The 15,124-nt window shown below is 39.5% G+C and overlaps 1 pseudogene; it reads left to right on the top strand.

The window, feature by feature from the left end:
* Nucleotides 1-6,804: 6,804 nt before the first annotated feature.
* On the top strand, nt 6,805-8,281 carry LOC108491756 (annotated as a pseudogene).
* The last annotated feature ends 6,843 nt before the right edge of the window (nt 8,282-15,124 follow it).

The raw sequence follows: 15,124 nt of genomic DNA, 5'->3' as shown, positions 1-15,124 counted from the left end.
GACCAGACTGGCCTTGATCTCACAGAGATCTGCCTGCCTCTGCCTCTGGAGTGTTGGGATTAAAGGCATGTGCCACCACACCTCACTTGTACTACACTATTTTAATGTACTTGACTTTGTTCCATGGTTTGATGCATGTTTGCATTCCCCTCTGTTTAATTGTTATGATGCTCTTGAACCTGAATCCTATCATGTCTGTTAGCATTCTTACAGTGTACACAGTCCTTCAGAATTATTTTGCCCTTTTCCACCTTAGCATTTCCGTATCACTTTCTAACTCCACTAAAAAGATCTTTAATTTTATTGTTATCATTTTGAATCTTGAAAATGTTATATTGAATTCTTAATTGTGACATGTAGCCATTAATATGAATCAGTACCTTTATACAATTGATTCTTTCAAACTATGACGGTTTTATCAGTGTTTTAAATGTAGAACAATGAGGGACAGAGCTCTAGAATCCAAAGCCTCCCACTGGTATATGGCTTTATTTTGTGGTCTCTGATTTGCAGTCTCTTTTCCATGTCCCTTTGAATTTCATCCACTGAAGTAACTGTCTGGTTATCTGATCGGGATAAGAATATTAATATGTGCAATGGCTGTCAGTGTTTTCTGTTTTGTTACATGGCAGTTAAGCTTTAGGCCACTCTCTCTCCTGTTCACTGATTAATAGGGTTGTATATCTTGGGTATGCTTTCTATTGGTTGTTTATCTTTGCTTTATAATGTATCCCTTCATAATTTCCCTTTGTTATGTTTTAAAATTATATCTCTTAGATAACTAACATTTCTGTTTGCCTAGAGAAACATTTGATCACTGTATATTGAATTGATAGCTGACTACTTTGCTCACCTTTCAAAGCTCTTCTCTTTAACTTCTTTCCTTATAAAGTCTTCTGTTGTGAACTGCATGTTTTGTCTTCTCCACATTCATATGAAATCCTGAATCTCAAGTGTGACATGGCCTTTGGGACATAATTGGGCATGAGCATAGAACCTCCAAATTGGATCGGTGTGCTTGTAAGTAGAAACGGGAGAACCTGTGAATGTATGCTCTATAAGCTGGGTGTAAGTATCTCCTCTTCTCTCCTCTCCTCTCCTCTCCTCTCCTCTCCTCTCCTCTCCTCTTATACTACTTCTCCTTTCCTCTCCTCTCTCCTCTCTCTCTCGCTCCCTCTCTCTTCTCTCTCTCTCTCTCTTTCTCTCTCTCTCTCTCTGTAACTTTATCTTTCCTGCCCTCTTCCATGTGAAGATACAAATACAAGAGGCCCACCTACAAGCCAGGAAAGGAGTCCTTAGCACAACCCAGCCATGTTGCCACTTTGATTTTGGATTCTTAGACCCCAACACTAAGAAATAAGTATTTTTGAGCTCCAAGCTCCCAACATTGTTGATTTAATATAGTAGCACGGAATGAAAAGACTTCATCCATATGCATCCATATGACATTGATTTAAAAGCCACAATAGGCATCTTGTTTGTTTCTGAACATCAAAATGGAAAGATTTCAGCACTTTACCAATAACTACAGTATTTGATCTAGCTTTTGGTGTTGTTAATCTATTTTATCAAATTGAAGAAATTCTCTAATTCTAGATTCTGATCATATTTTTCATTTTTGTTTTTTTCTATCAGAAAGGATATTAAATTATGTCCGTTTTCCTATTTTTATAAAAATGATATGAATTTTATATTCTTAGTGTCAAAATTTGTCAGTGACATAATGCCAAACTGACCATGCTGCTTTGTAATTTTTATACTGGATTCTGTTTCCAATGGTTTTGGGGATTATGTCAGGTTCAAAATTGTAACCTTCGCTTTAAACAGTGCCTTTAACTAATTCTCATATTAGGCTACATCAGGCTCATAAAATGACTTACAGAGTATCTTGGTATCCAGGCTGCCATTAACGAAATGGCACACATTTTGTTACACAAAGATTTTGTTACAAACAAAATGATACACATGGCTGGCTCACAAACACAAATTTAATTTTCTTGCAGTTCTGAAGACTGGAAGTCCATGGTGAAAGCAACACCATGTTTCAGTTCTTGTAATATCTTTGAATCTAGAGAATGACCCTCCTGGGCTTGAGGCCTCACCTTCCAAGACCACTGTGGAGGCAGCACCCCTCCCGCAGCCACCCAGGCATCACTCCAAGTTTCTCTAATAGAGCCCTACCCACATGGCTCAGCAGATATCTCATACTCTGAAACCAAGCAGAAAACATCTCTAACCATTGGCACTGTGCAAAGATGAGGACCCACCACAGATTATCTCTGAATCACCTTTAGGTGCTATTTTCACTGTCCTTCAAGAACAACCAAAGGACTCTGTGTTCCAGTCCAGTGAATACAGAAAGTCCTGGAGCTGTTTTGCATCCCATGCTGTGTGTTCACTATTCTGCTGAGAAATCTCTTCTGCTACATATCCGGTTCCACTGCTCCCAGTTTGTCCTTCCATTAAATGCAAGCACCAATGTTAGCTAAGGTCTGTCAGCTTATGCCAAAAATCACCCTTCCTTCATTTTCCCATCACTAGTCCCTCCTTCCTGTCTGAGCCCTCAACAGAATGGCAATTAACACCCACATTTCCACAGCATCTGTTGATGGCTGCCTCCTCTAAAGGAGATTGTTTCTCCCCTGTTTTAATATGAGCCATGCCTACTACCGTCTTTAATAGCCATATTTCTACCAAAAAAAAAACCACCCCAAACAGTCTTGGCTTATGCTAGCATGCACCTCCAAATCCCTCCCTCTTATCTCCCCATCACTCAGTTACAAAGACAATTAGGTATTTTAGTTACTTCTTGTAACAGCCTCCATTTTTTGTACCAAAATCTACATTAGTCTCATTTCAGTAGAAAAACAGACCAAACAGAAAGATAGATGTGTGTGTGTCTGTCTGTGTGTGTGTGTGTGTGTTCTAAAGACCCTCATGTCAAGTAACTGGCATAAATAATTATGGAGGCTGAGAGGACTTAGGGGTGCTATGGTTCCATTCCAGCATCCACCAACTAAATTTCTTTTATTTGCTATTTAGTATCAAACTATCTATATGTTTATGTCTCATAGATTTCCCTATGATAAGCTTTTACTTCCCTTTCTCCCAGAGTAGGTCAGCTTTCTTAAATAATCTATTATCTGTCAATAAGTGAGAAATGGGGGTTCAGATCTTTTTCATCATTGAAGATTTGTCCAATTTTTCTTATATATCCCTTTAATATGTTAGTTACTTGAAGTTTATTAATACTTGATCAGCTTAGAAGCTGGTCTGTTGAGATTCATTTATATCATCACTAGTCTACAACACAGGAGAAGAAATATTGCAGGGTGTGACACTAGATGGTAGGAATTGTAAGGATCATTAGAATTCTGGCTACCAGCCCACTCTCAAGAGAACACTCAAGTGGGGGGCTACTTGTCTCTCCATGCTAATCCAGCTTTCCCTTAGTGCCCTGGTCATATAGATGATGCATGGGTCAAACCAAATTTTGGTATTTCTCTTGTAATTATATATTCAGTAACCATGGAACCACCAAGCACCTACAAAGGAACAGCCCTGAGTCAAATTGTCATTGTATGTGGTGTGATATGGCTGCCAGTGAACAGCCATGGTAATTTAGGTCCATTAACATCACCACAGAGCCAGTGTTTATATTCTACCTGCTTCTTCTCCCTTGATGACAATAACTCCATCAGGGCCAGCCTTCCCCTGCAGCAACAGTGCTGCCCTTATCATGGCAGCAGCAAAATAATTTGTACTATTCCATTAATGCACATTCTACAATCACATCATACAGTTTAGATTTTCCTATATAGTTCATGAAAACAGAATACAAAGCAAGGAGAGAGCAGTTCTCCCTACCACAGAGGAGTGGGTTGCTACCCATACTTCCCAGGTGTCAACCATGCTTCATATCTTCATGGAAGTGGAAGTTAGGCAGTTTTTACTATACATGTCATCGTTCACAATCTCAAGTATTTTGTTACTTCAGTTCTTCTACAAATGTTTTTTAAAACTCATGTGTGTATGTTCTAAAGGGTATGTTTCTAAAATAGGGTTTCAGCCCTATTTTCCTATAATGCCCAAAGGTGAGTTGATGTCAAGAGCCCACATTCTAGCATGGAAACAATGTAGAATAGTATTGGAAGAAAAAGAAAAACGTCAGTTAAATAAAGATACTGTATCCTGAGGTAGCTCTAGTACAGTATCCTCAAAAAGCTTAACATGGTATTCATTTCTCAAGGGCAGGCTTTGACATGGTTACTACACACTGCTTTTAGTCAGTTCTTAAAAAGCAAAAAGATACAAAATTACACAGTTTGATGAGGGACAGTTATAACATTAGACAAAAGCCCAAATCCATTTTCCCCTTTGGGACTTAAGGCAATGTCTTATCTGTGAGTACCTCTAAAATAGAAGAGAAAAACATTTCCATTATACAATTACATAGACTAAACATTCTCAGCCCAAAAAGAAGAAATTAGAGGATAGCAAATAATGATGACACAAGCAATATGAAAACCAGTCAGGAAAAACACCAACACCTGCAGAACTACATCTAATATCTGGAGCTCATAATGGTACCATCTAGCCCACAGTGTCTTTAGGCAGTTCTGATCTTCAAGCTCTGCAACACATGCTACCTCTGTCTTGGGTGGGTGTCACTCCATGCCTGCAGAATTCTTGGTAGATATGCCATGGTCTTGGTATTCCAAATTTAGGCTTGATCTCCATAGCTTCCTGCAGTCAGTTCTCAAAGCCTTCATGTAGGGACTCAGCTTGCCACACATTGCTGGGCCTCACCATCTTTCTAGAACCTTATCAAACCTTAATGACTCCATTCCTCTTGCAGTTTGAATGCCTAAAAAAGCAGGACCATGCTGATGCTGCTGCCAAGTTCTGATGCCAGCTTGAGATGTAGTCTTATTTTCTTCTAGCAATCAGTGTAGTGGCCTCTGTGTATTTTGTTTCCTGAACCTTGGAAAAAAAACCTGTCTAGGCAGCTTCTTTCAAGGACAGAACCTCTTCTGAGGCATTCTGAGTTCAGGCACTCTCCTTTCAAATGATTTTGCATTTTCACAAAATGGAGGCTTCAGTTTCTTGAATCTTGTACTCAAGGCACATTTCATATTGTCCTAATGTAAAACATGAAATTTCTCTTTTATGGCACTAATTTCTTAAGCAGTTACAGTGCTTTCTCTGTACCTACCTTATCTGCAACTTTAAACTCTAGACAGTTGTAGATGGAAATGTTGTCAGCCAGCTTCCTGCTCCTGTTCCATGCCCTCCCCACCATTATGGACTCTAACCTGGAGCTGCAATTAAAAATAAACTCTTCCTTCTTAAAGTTGTTCTTTATCATTGTACTGTATCACAGCAACAGAAAAGTAACAAATACAGAAGTTGGTACCAGAGAGTGGGGTGTTGCTGTGAAGAACTTGACCATGTTGCTTTTTGGAGGAATGTGGAAGACTTTGGAAGTTTGGACTAATAAAGCAGTTGAATGCTGTAAGGAGAGATTAAAGGGCCATTCTAGTAGGAGTCCATAAGACAGCAGTGTCAAGAGTAATGTGGGAAATGGAGGCCCTGCTCGTGAAATTTCAGAGGTGAACAAAGTTTCTAGTAACAACTGGGCTAGAAGCCATTTCTGTGACATTTCAGCAAAGAATCTAGATGGCTTCTGTGCTTGTCCTAAAAACTTTCCTGAAACTAAATGAAAATGTAATAGACTATTTTATAGAGGAGGGAATTTCAAGACAGCTTAACACTGAGTTTATAGTGTGATTATAGTAATCTGCCATAATTACTCTTATGCAGATCAACAATGAGAAAGAGCAAGTGGGGGCAAAAAGAAATACCAAATGTAGTCTGAAAAGTAAAAGAGCACTAGGAAGCTTAATGTTACATCCAAGGAATGAGCTGTAAAAGATGCTATAATGAGTTAAAAGATAAGTTTCATTAAAGAGAGGCCTCCTGCTCTGGATCAGTGGAAAGAGGGGCCCAGGGGCAAGACGCTACCCAGTTAACCCTCCAGTTTGTTAAAGAAAGCCAAGGTGGTTGCTTGATCCTAGAAAGCAATTACTTCAACATGCAAAAGCCGCTGCTTATGTTGCCTAGAGGGGACTGAGTGTCTAATGGCAGCTGAACTTGACAGTGACATCCATGTAGTACTTGGCTTTGGAGGCATGAAACATGCAAGAGTAGGGGGTCATAGATTCTTCTTCTGTGGTTTGAGATAGCCACTGAGGCCAGGCAATGTGTGGCAGTGCTGGAGTCACTAAGAGAAGGCTGTGAAAGGCCATTGAATGAAGCTGTGAAAATGAAGCCTAGGTTACAATGGAGATCCCAAAACACTGGAGATGCCAGAGACATGAGACATCTACTAAGGAGAGCTGCATACAGAGGATAGAACCAGCCCAAGAGAGATGTGTGTTGCAGCAACAATGCTGGAGAGGCTGAGCCATCTAAACCCTTTGAACTGAAGCCCCAGATACCATACAGGATTTGGTGTTTTCCCTTCTGGGTTTTGGTCTTAATTTGGTTCAATCTTTACTCATTGTGCCCCCATTCCTCCTTTTTGAAATGGGAATGTATGCTTTGTACCATTGTATGTTGAAAGTGTATTTGTTTTGTGTTATACAGGGTCTCAGTTAAGAATTTTTCTTGAGCTTTAGGGCGCATATTGAATTTGAGTTGGAAGAGGTGACTCCGGTCTCAAAATGGAGGTTAAACTGCCATCTGGTCACCTCAAACCTGACTCCAGCCATCTGCTGCCAGATGAAAGGAACCAGAGCAGTTGAGGAAGCTGTTTATTGGTGGTCTGAGCTTTGAAACTACAGGTGATAGTTTAAGAGAACACTTTGAGAAATGGGGCACACTTATAGATTGTGTGGTAATGCGAGACCCCCAAACAAAACGTTCCAGGGGCTTTGGTTTTGTGACTTACTCTTGTGTTGAAGAGGTGGATGCAGCAATGTGTGCTCGACCACACAAGGTTGATGGGCGTGTAGTGGAACCAAAGAGCTGTTTCTAGAAAGGATTCTATAAAGCCTGGTGCCCGTTTAACAGTGAAGAAAATTTTTGTTGGTGGTATTAAATAAGATACAGAAAAATATAATTTGAGAGACTACTTTGAGAAGTATGGAAAGATCAAAATCATAGAAGTTATGGAAGACAAATAGAGTAGAAAAAATAGAGGATTTGCTTTTGTAACTTTTGATGATCATGATACAGTTGATAAAACTGTTGTTCAGAAATACCGCACTATTAATGGGCATAATTGTGAAGGGAAAAAGGCCCTTTCTAAACAAGAGATGCAGTCCGCTGGATCATAAAGAGGTTCAGGAGATGAGTCTGGTAATTTTTATGGACCATGGAGGAAATTTTGGAGGTGATGGAGGTAATTTAGGTTGTAAGTGTTGGGAGCTATTAGTATAAGCACAGCCATTTTGTACATCGAGCTGTGGCAGGCTTGCTTATTTACTTTATGACTTTTCACCTTGACTCAAGAGTTTGTGTTTTACACACAAGCACTGAATTGTTCTGTCAAGTCAGGAGGAATGTGCTGATAATTTAGGGAAGATGGTTAATTGGTGGCATTCACTACAAGTATTTGACCATTCCTTAACCCTCAGATAAAGGTGGTAAAAAAGAGCTGTTGAAGCTAATTGAGCTAAGCAAACTGTGGTTATCTGATGTTCTGCTGTATAAGAAGGCTGAGCTAAAATAAACTGGGGCTGCAGTCTCTACTGACAGTTCTCCCAAGTATCTTTCCTCTGTCTCTTGTTTTTCCTTCAATCCTCACTCCCCCTTTCAGGTGCTGTTCATCTAAGGCCAGCTGGCACTGGCATGTAATGGAAACTTTGATGGAAGAGGAGGCTATGGTGGGGGAGGTGGGGGCAGCAGAGGTAGTTGTGGAAGTGGTGATGGTGGATATAATGGATTTGGAGGTGATGGTGAAAACTATGGTGGTGGTCCTGGTTACAGTAGTAGAGGAGGCTGTGGTGGTGGTCAACCAGGATATGGAAACCAAGGTGGTAGATATGGCGGTGCTGGAGGGGGATATGATGGTTACAATGAAGGAGGAAATTTTAGTGCAGGTAACTATGGTGGTGGTGGGAACTATGATTAGTTTGGAAATCATAGTGGATAACAGCAATCAAATTATAGACGCATGAAGGGGGGCAGTTTTGGTGGAAGAAGCTTAGGCAATCCCTGTGGTGGTGGTTACAGACCTGGTGGTGAAAGTGGTGGATATGGTAGCAGAAGGTTTTAAAAACAGCAAAAAAAGGGCTATAGTTTCTAGCAGGAGAGAGAGTGAGGAATTGTCAGGAAAGCTGCAGGTTACTTTAAGACAGTCGTCCCAAATGCATTAGAGGAACTGTAAAAATCTTCCACCGAAGGAACGATGATCCATAGTCAGAAAAGTTACTGCAATTTAAACAGGACACCCTTCTTGTTCAGGACGGTCATAGCCACAGTTTGCAAAAACTGAAGCTATTGATTAATGCAATATAGTGTCAATTAGATGGACATCCCAGAAGTCATTTAAAAAAAAGAAGAAAAAGAATTTGTCTTGAGTCTCAGAAGAGATTTTGAACTTTGGACTCTTAAACACTCTTGAGATGGTTAAAAACTATTGGGACTTTTGAAATTGGACTAAATACATTTTGCATCATGAAATGGTCATGAGCCTATGGGTATCAGACAGTGGAATGTGGTGGTTTAAATGAAAAATATCTCCCACAGGCTCATGTATTTGAACACTTGGACCCCAGTTGGTAGTGTCATCTGAACAGAACATGGGACTTTTTGGATGGGGAGACTTGCGGGAGGAAGTACCTCACGGGGGCAGGCTTTGAGAGTTTATAATCTCCCCCATTCCATTTCATTCTCTTGCTTCCTGCATATGAATGGAAATATGATATGTCAACTTCCTGTTCCCTCTGCCTGCCTCCATGCCCTCTCCACCATTATGGACTCTAACTCTCTGGAACCATAAGCCAAATAAACTCTTCAATGTTTTTTTCTCTTGATCATGGTATTTTATTACAGCAACAGAAAATTAACACACTCACAGATTAACTAAATATGTTTTCTATTATGAGCTGGATATGAGCCTTTGAAGACTTGCAGGACAATACCACGAGTAAATGTGCTGCATTTGTCTGGCTTTCTGACAAGGGCTGGATTGCTGATGGTCAGTCTACATTGTCAAATTGACTGGATTTGGACTTACCTAAGTGACACACATCTGGAAATGCCACTGAGGCTATTTCTAGAGACATTTAACTGAAGACAGAAGAGCTACCATGTATATGGGCAACACCATCCCATGGATGAGCATACTAGATTGCATCTAGAGAGGAAAATGAGGGTGTCAGCTGAGCACTAACATTAATCTCCATATGCCTCTTCACTACAAATACACTGTGACCAGCTGCCTCACACTCCATATCCATGCCTTCCCACCATGTACTGTCTCCCTTCAAACTGTGAGCCAAAATAAAACCATCCTGCCTTTTGCTGCTTTTGTCAAGTACTTTGCCACATAAATGAGAAAAGGAACTCATACAATTCTCCAACTAGAAATCATATCTAAATTTTATGAAAATTTTCTAGATCTCAAATTTTCATTTTTTTGATGTTTTGACTCCTAAAAAAACACATTTATATCTGCTTTGTGATCAGGTAAAGACTTGCTATCCTTCAGAATCTCAGGCTTCAACTCGTGTATATTTTATCACCTCTTTTTTGTATTTACACATGATCATCTACCATTGTGAGGTCTGACCTCATCCATGTTATATGTAGTCATGATCACCCAACTCCAAGGATCTGGACTGTGCTCTAGCAATAGACAGGGTGATGCTACAGTGTTCTGAGGGTTGTAACAGCTAATTGCTATAGTCCAATACCATCAAGCCTCTGGTGGACATCAATGGCCAAGAAGCAGCAGCTCTGTATACTAAGAATTGCCAGCTGTTTGAACCATCATAAATGCTTTGTCTACAATGCAACTTGTGGGCAGCGGAGACACTGAAATGCACAGTGGAGTCTCTAATGCCCCAGGAATAAAGATATGACTCTAGAACACAAAAAGACATTATGATTCATTCTGCCCATATTTATACTCTTTTTTAAAATTTTTATCTATTTATGTATATGAGTGTATTTCCTACATGTATGTAAATACACCCATGCCATGCAGCGCCTGCAGAGGTCAAGAAAAGGCATCAGACTCCCCTGGAACTGGAGTTATGGACAGTTGTTAGCACCACTTGGGTGCTAGGAATCAAACCTGGGTCCTCTGCAAGAGCAGCCAGAGCTCTTAACCACTGAGCCATCTCTCCAGCCTTTTTGGTATGTTCAGTTTTATTTTCCACAGGTTGTTTGCACTGCACTGACTTTGCATTAAAAAAATTCAAAATAACACATTATATTATGGAAAACTGCAGGAATAATAATAATAACAAATAAAATAATAACGAACAATAAAATAAAAAATAATTACCAAATGAAACCTACAGATGCCTCAGTGTGCCTAGAAGATGAACATTATCTCTAGTGTTGAAGGTGTTAAGGATCCCACTCTAAAATCTATCGTTTTTATTTCTATTTTTCTTAACACAAATGTATCAACAAATAATATGCATTTTTATTTTATAAAGTTCTATACTTCATGTAAAAGGAGCAATGATATATAATCTATGTAAACTTACTTTTCTTGACTCATTAGCAAGTTGTGCTGAATTTAACTTAAGATATTCCATTTAGGACACAGAGCACTTGCTTCCTACTTGGAGTGTTGTATCCCTTTTTTGTTAGAACAAAATGCAGATTTGTAAGGCCATACACCCAGCAGTAGAACATCTACCAAGCCATCTGCACTCTTTAGCCACAGGCAAATTATGTGGACTACCATAGATTCACATCTGTATTCTTTAATATTGATTCAGTTTAGTTAATTGGTAAGTTGGAAATACTCTTTCATTTTGGTTTAAGTGTTTTCCAAATTAACACATGAAAAAGATAGCATTTAGTCATATTGTCATAATGTAAAATGGGCAGAAGTTCAGTTGAACTGGGAAGCCATTGCCGAGACTCTTCTGAGGCATGAGTGACATCGGAGAAAGAGACTGCCTCTGGTTCTACAATTCTTTTTGCAAATGGTTCTTTTAAAATGCTGGAACCATTGGGGCTAGAGAGATGCCTCAGAAGATAAAAGCACTGGCTGCCTTTGCAGAGGGCCCTGGTTTTATTCCCAGCACCCACATGGTGGCTAACAACCGTCCATAACTCCAGTTCCAGGGAAATCCAATGCCCTCGTCTGACCTCCATGGGCACAACACAGGAACATTTACATACCTGAAGGCAATACACTCATACACATTAATAAATAATAATTTTTATAATGCTGGAACCATTTATGTGTGCTCCTCAACTCAAGACTGGGTTACTTGCCAGAACCCTTCATAAGTTACATATATCCTATGTTCAAAATGGACTTAAAACACCTATCAAGCATCATAGCTTAGCTCCACCATCATTAACTATGTTTAGAACACTTGCTTTCACAGCTACACTTCACCAAAACCATGGCACACAAAGTCTGTTTTATAATTAGGTGCTAAATACTGCCTTTAATTTATTGAAAATGATATTGAAAAAAATAGAAGAGTTGATGGTTATGGCTCTATAACATTGGAAAACTGAAAATGTATACATGTATACCAACAAGAGTCAATCTTTCTGTCTTCCTATCTGGTGAGTACAAGTGTCTTGGACAATGTGAGTGACTTGAGAAGTGGATCAGAGGGAAAGTCAAATGCTGGTGAGGTGGGAGCCTAGAGGTGATACCTACTTAACCTTCAATGGGGATCTAAACTAATTTGCAATGCTCAAAATAGAGAACAAAGCAAACTTGAAAAACACCTGGCCTGGATTACACAAACATTTTGAACTGAAAATTTCTTCATGTGTAAATTCCTTAAAATATGCTCTACTGAACGCGACATTTGCCAATTTGTAGGAAAACACTTATTTTACTCTATTTAGAATTGGAGCACTTCCAGGCCTCATGATAAGACTTCCTAGTTTGTCTTCTGAGAATTTTTTCAGAACAACCCAGTGTTTGAGAAGCAGTAGTAAGATGCTGTGAGATGGAAGAATGAGAGGAGACAGAATTAGGGTTGTACAGATTACAGTCTTATTGAGAGACAGAAGTGTTACCTAGGAGGCAGCCCATTGCCCACAATTTGGGTCAAGATGGCTTCAGTCATGTCAGCCTGAATGCATACATTCCACTCCCCAAAACAGGTTCTTACAATCTCATATACTCTCCCTACTATGATGGTTTCTTAGTTTGTAAGTGATTGTAGAACTGTGTAGACAGAAGCCAGGAGGCAATTTGTCCAATTTCTAAACAGATTCCACAGCAGCAGTTAAGGCAAGTATGCTAAAACAGACAGAAAATAATCTTAAAGATAGTAATAGCCAATTATCACACGGAGATTCAGGAACCAAACCAATGAATTAGCATTGTTCATTCAGAGGGAAACAATCAAACTAAGCATTAATTTTGGTTTAGAGTGTGACATGACATGTGTGACATAAGAGGTACACATGCATTTTGTCCTGATAACAGCATTTTCTATAGAAAACATGAAGGTGGAAGCCTCCATCAACTGATTGGAAAATAAATGGTGAACAGGGACTTGTAAAGGTCAACTGCGCCATGTAGCAAAACATCACTGCTGGCCCCTTTCTGTTTGGCACCATGGTAGAAGTGGCTGGAGTGGAGCCTCAGGGTACATCACACATTGGTCCACATGAAGGTTCCATGAGACATTCCTATACCCGAATGGTGTGCAGGACCAAGAGACCACTGTGACACCCTGAGGTATTTTTGTTGTTGTTGTTGTTCATTTGGTTTTGGGTTTTTTTTGTTTGTGTTTTTTTTTTTTTCAAATTGGTTTTTGTGTGTATTTCATGTAGAACATCACAAACAATCTTATTCATCATTATACCCACATCCCAAATGGCACCCTCCCATAGTCTACCTCGACCCCACTGGAGCCCATATACTCTGTCATCCCTGTTACTGTCCACTGTGTTGTCAGTGCCCCCAGCCGTTCTCCAGTGCTTGTCCATCTGCTGAATCTAGTCAGCCTATCTAAAGTTCCTTGTTTTAGAAATGTCAGCTCTTCCTCATCTAGCAGCAATCAGTTGCCAGGATTCCTTTAGATAAGATTGGCATCTGCTGTTTATTTTCCCATTTCTATGCTGGGTTACTGTCTAGGAGTCTCTTGGGCCACCCTGGATAATAACTTAAAGGAAGGTGTCTCCTGTCTGGCATTGTTTCTTCTAATGTAGCCTTTAGCTATACACATGGACACTTAAAGAATTATACTGATCACTTTAATAGTTGGTTATACTTTCCTTTTGGGTGTTTAAGACCATACAGTTGGCCAGGATTAACCAATTAATTTTTACTTTTAATGTTGTTTGAGGATCTGTTCCTCAGGGGTCACATGGGCTTGAGAGAAGCCCTTGGCTCCTTTCTTTTACCAGTTCCATCTACGTGAAGATAAATCAAAGGCCCTGCTTGACCATGGCTGGCTTCACTTGGAAGCACGGAGGAAATGTTGCCTCTGTGTTGACCCTCCTCTTTGTAGACTGGACACTGTTTCAAGTCCATCTGGTGGGGTCTCCATGGTCTCCTTGATCAAGAGGACAGGTGACTGACCACAGTTTCAGGACATTTTGAGAGATGCTCCATAGTCCTGTGGAACTTCATTGATCTTGGAGGGCAATAAGAAAAAAACTGTCCTTTATGTCCCTCTGAACAGATTAGTATAGGCCTCAAATTATGACTGATAAACATCCAAGAAGATTAATTCCACAAGTCTGGTACTTTTAATTACCACATGCTATGTAAATAAAGCTTGGGCAAAAAACAAACGTTCTCCAATAAACCTTGACTAGAAATATATTATGTTCCTAGAGCTAGTTGTATATATAATTTGTCAGGAGGTTGTTAGACTAATATGATTCCTTCTGTTTTTTTTTAACTAGCTAGACATAATTTATATCTCATTGTCTAACCCTTCCAGCATGGTTTCCCCATTTTTTTCCATTTCTCCCTTAATAATACCCTTCTCCTATGGTCTCTCCTCTCTTGAGCTCCTTCTTTCCCTTTATTCCAAGCTTCCTTATATAACCCTCACTCCCCCGTCCCATTAAAATAATGCCATTTTTATCTGTATTTCCCTTATTAACACCTGTTTCCTGTTTTTCTTTTTCAGGTTCTTTCTTTTCCTCTACTTCCCTGGTTCCTTTTCATTATCCTGGTTTCTGTAGTTATGTCTGGATACATACTCACAAGGATTTGGTGCTAGGATCCACATATGAAGGAGAACATACATCATTTGTGTTTCTGAGTCTCTGTTATTTCACTTAGTATAACAGTTTCTAGTTCCATCCACTTACCTGCAAATTTCATGATTTCATCTTTCTTTACTGCTGAATAGAACTCCATCGTATAAATGAACCACATTTTCATTATCCACTCGTCAACTGAGGGACACTTAGGTTGCTTCCATCTCTTAGCTATTGTGAAAAGAGCAGCAACAAACATGGATGTACAAGTCTCTCTGCAATAAAATGAGTTCCTTGGGTATATGCCAAGGAGTGATATAAATGGGTCAAATGGTAGGTTCGTTTGTAGTTATTTAAGAGTTCTCCACACTGCTTTTCATACTGGTTGAACAAGTTTGCAATCCTGCCAGCAGTGAATGAGCATTCTCCTTTTCCCACATCCTCTCCAACATTTGGTATCATTTGTTCTCTTGATCTTAGCCAGTCTGGTTGGGGTAAGATGAAATCTTAAAGTGGTTTTAATTTCAATTTCCCTAATTACTAATGATGTTGAACACCTTCTAAGATGCTTCTTAGCCATCTTTATTTCTTCCTTTGAGAACTCTCGGTTCAGATCTTTAGCCCATCTTTTAATTGGGTCATTTGGTTTCTCGATTCTCTTTTTTTTGAGTTCTTTATATGTTCTGGCTGTTAAATATGTGTGAGATGTGTCACTGGTGAAGATTTTTTCCCATTCTGT

This window comes from Nannospalax galili, unplaced genomic scaffold (assembly GCF_000622305.1).
Source record: "Nannospalax galili isolate Female #2095 unplaced genomic scaffold, S.galili_v1.0 scaffold1532, whole genome shotgun sequence".
Lineage (NCBI taxonomy): Eukaryota > Metazoa > Chordata > Mammalia > Rodentia > Spalacidae > Nannospalax > Nannospalax galili.
The sequence above is the reverse complement of the archived record's forward strand: the minus strand, read 5'-3'. Positions and strand labels throughout refer to the sequence as shown.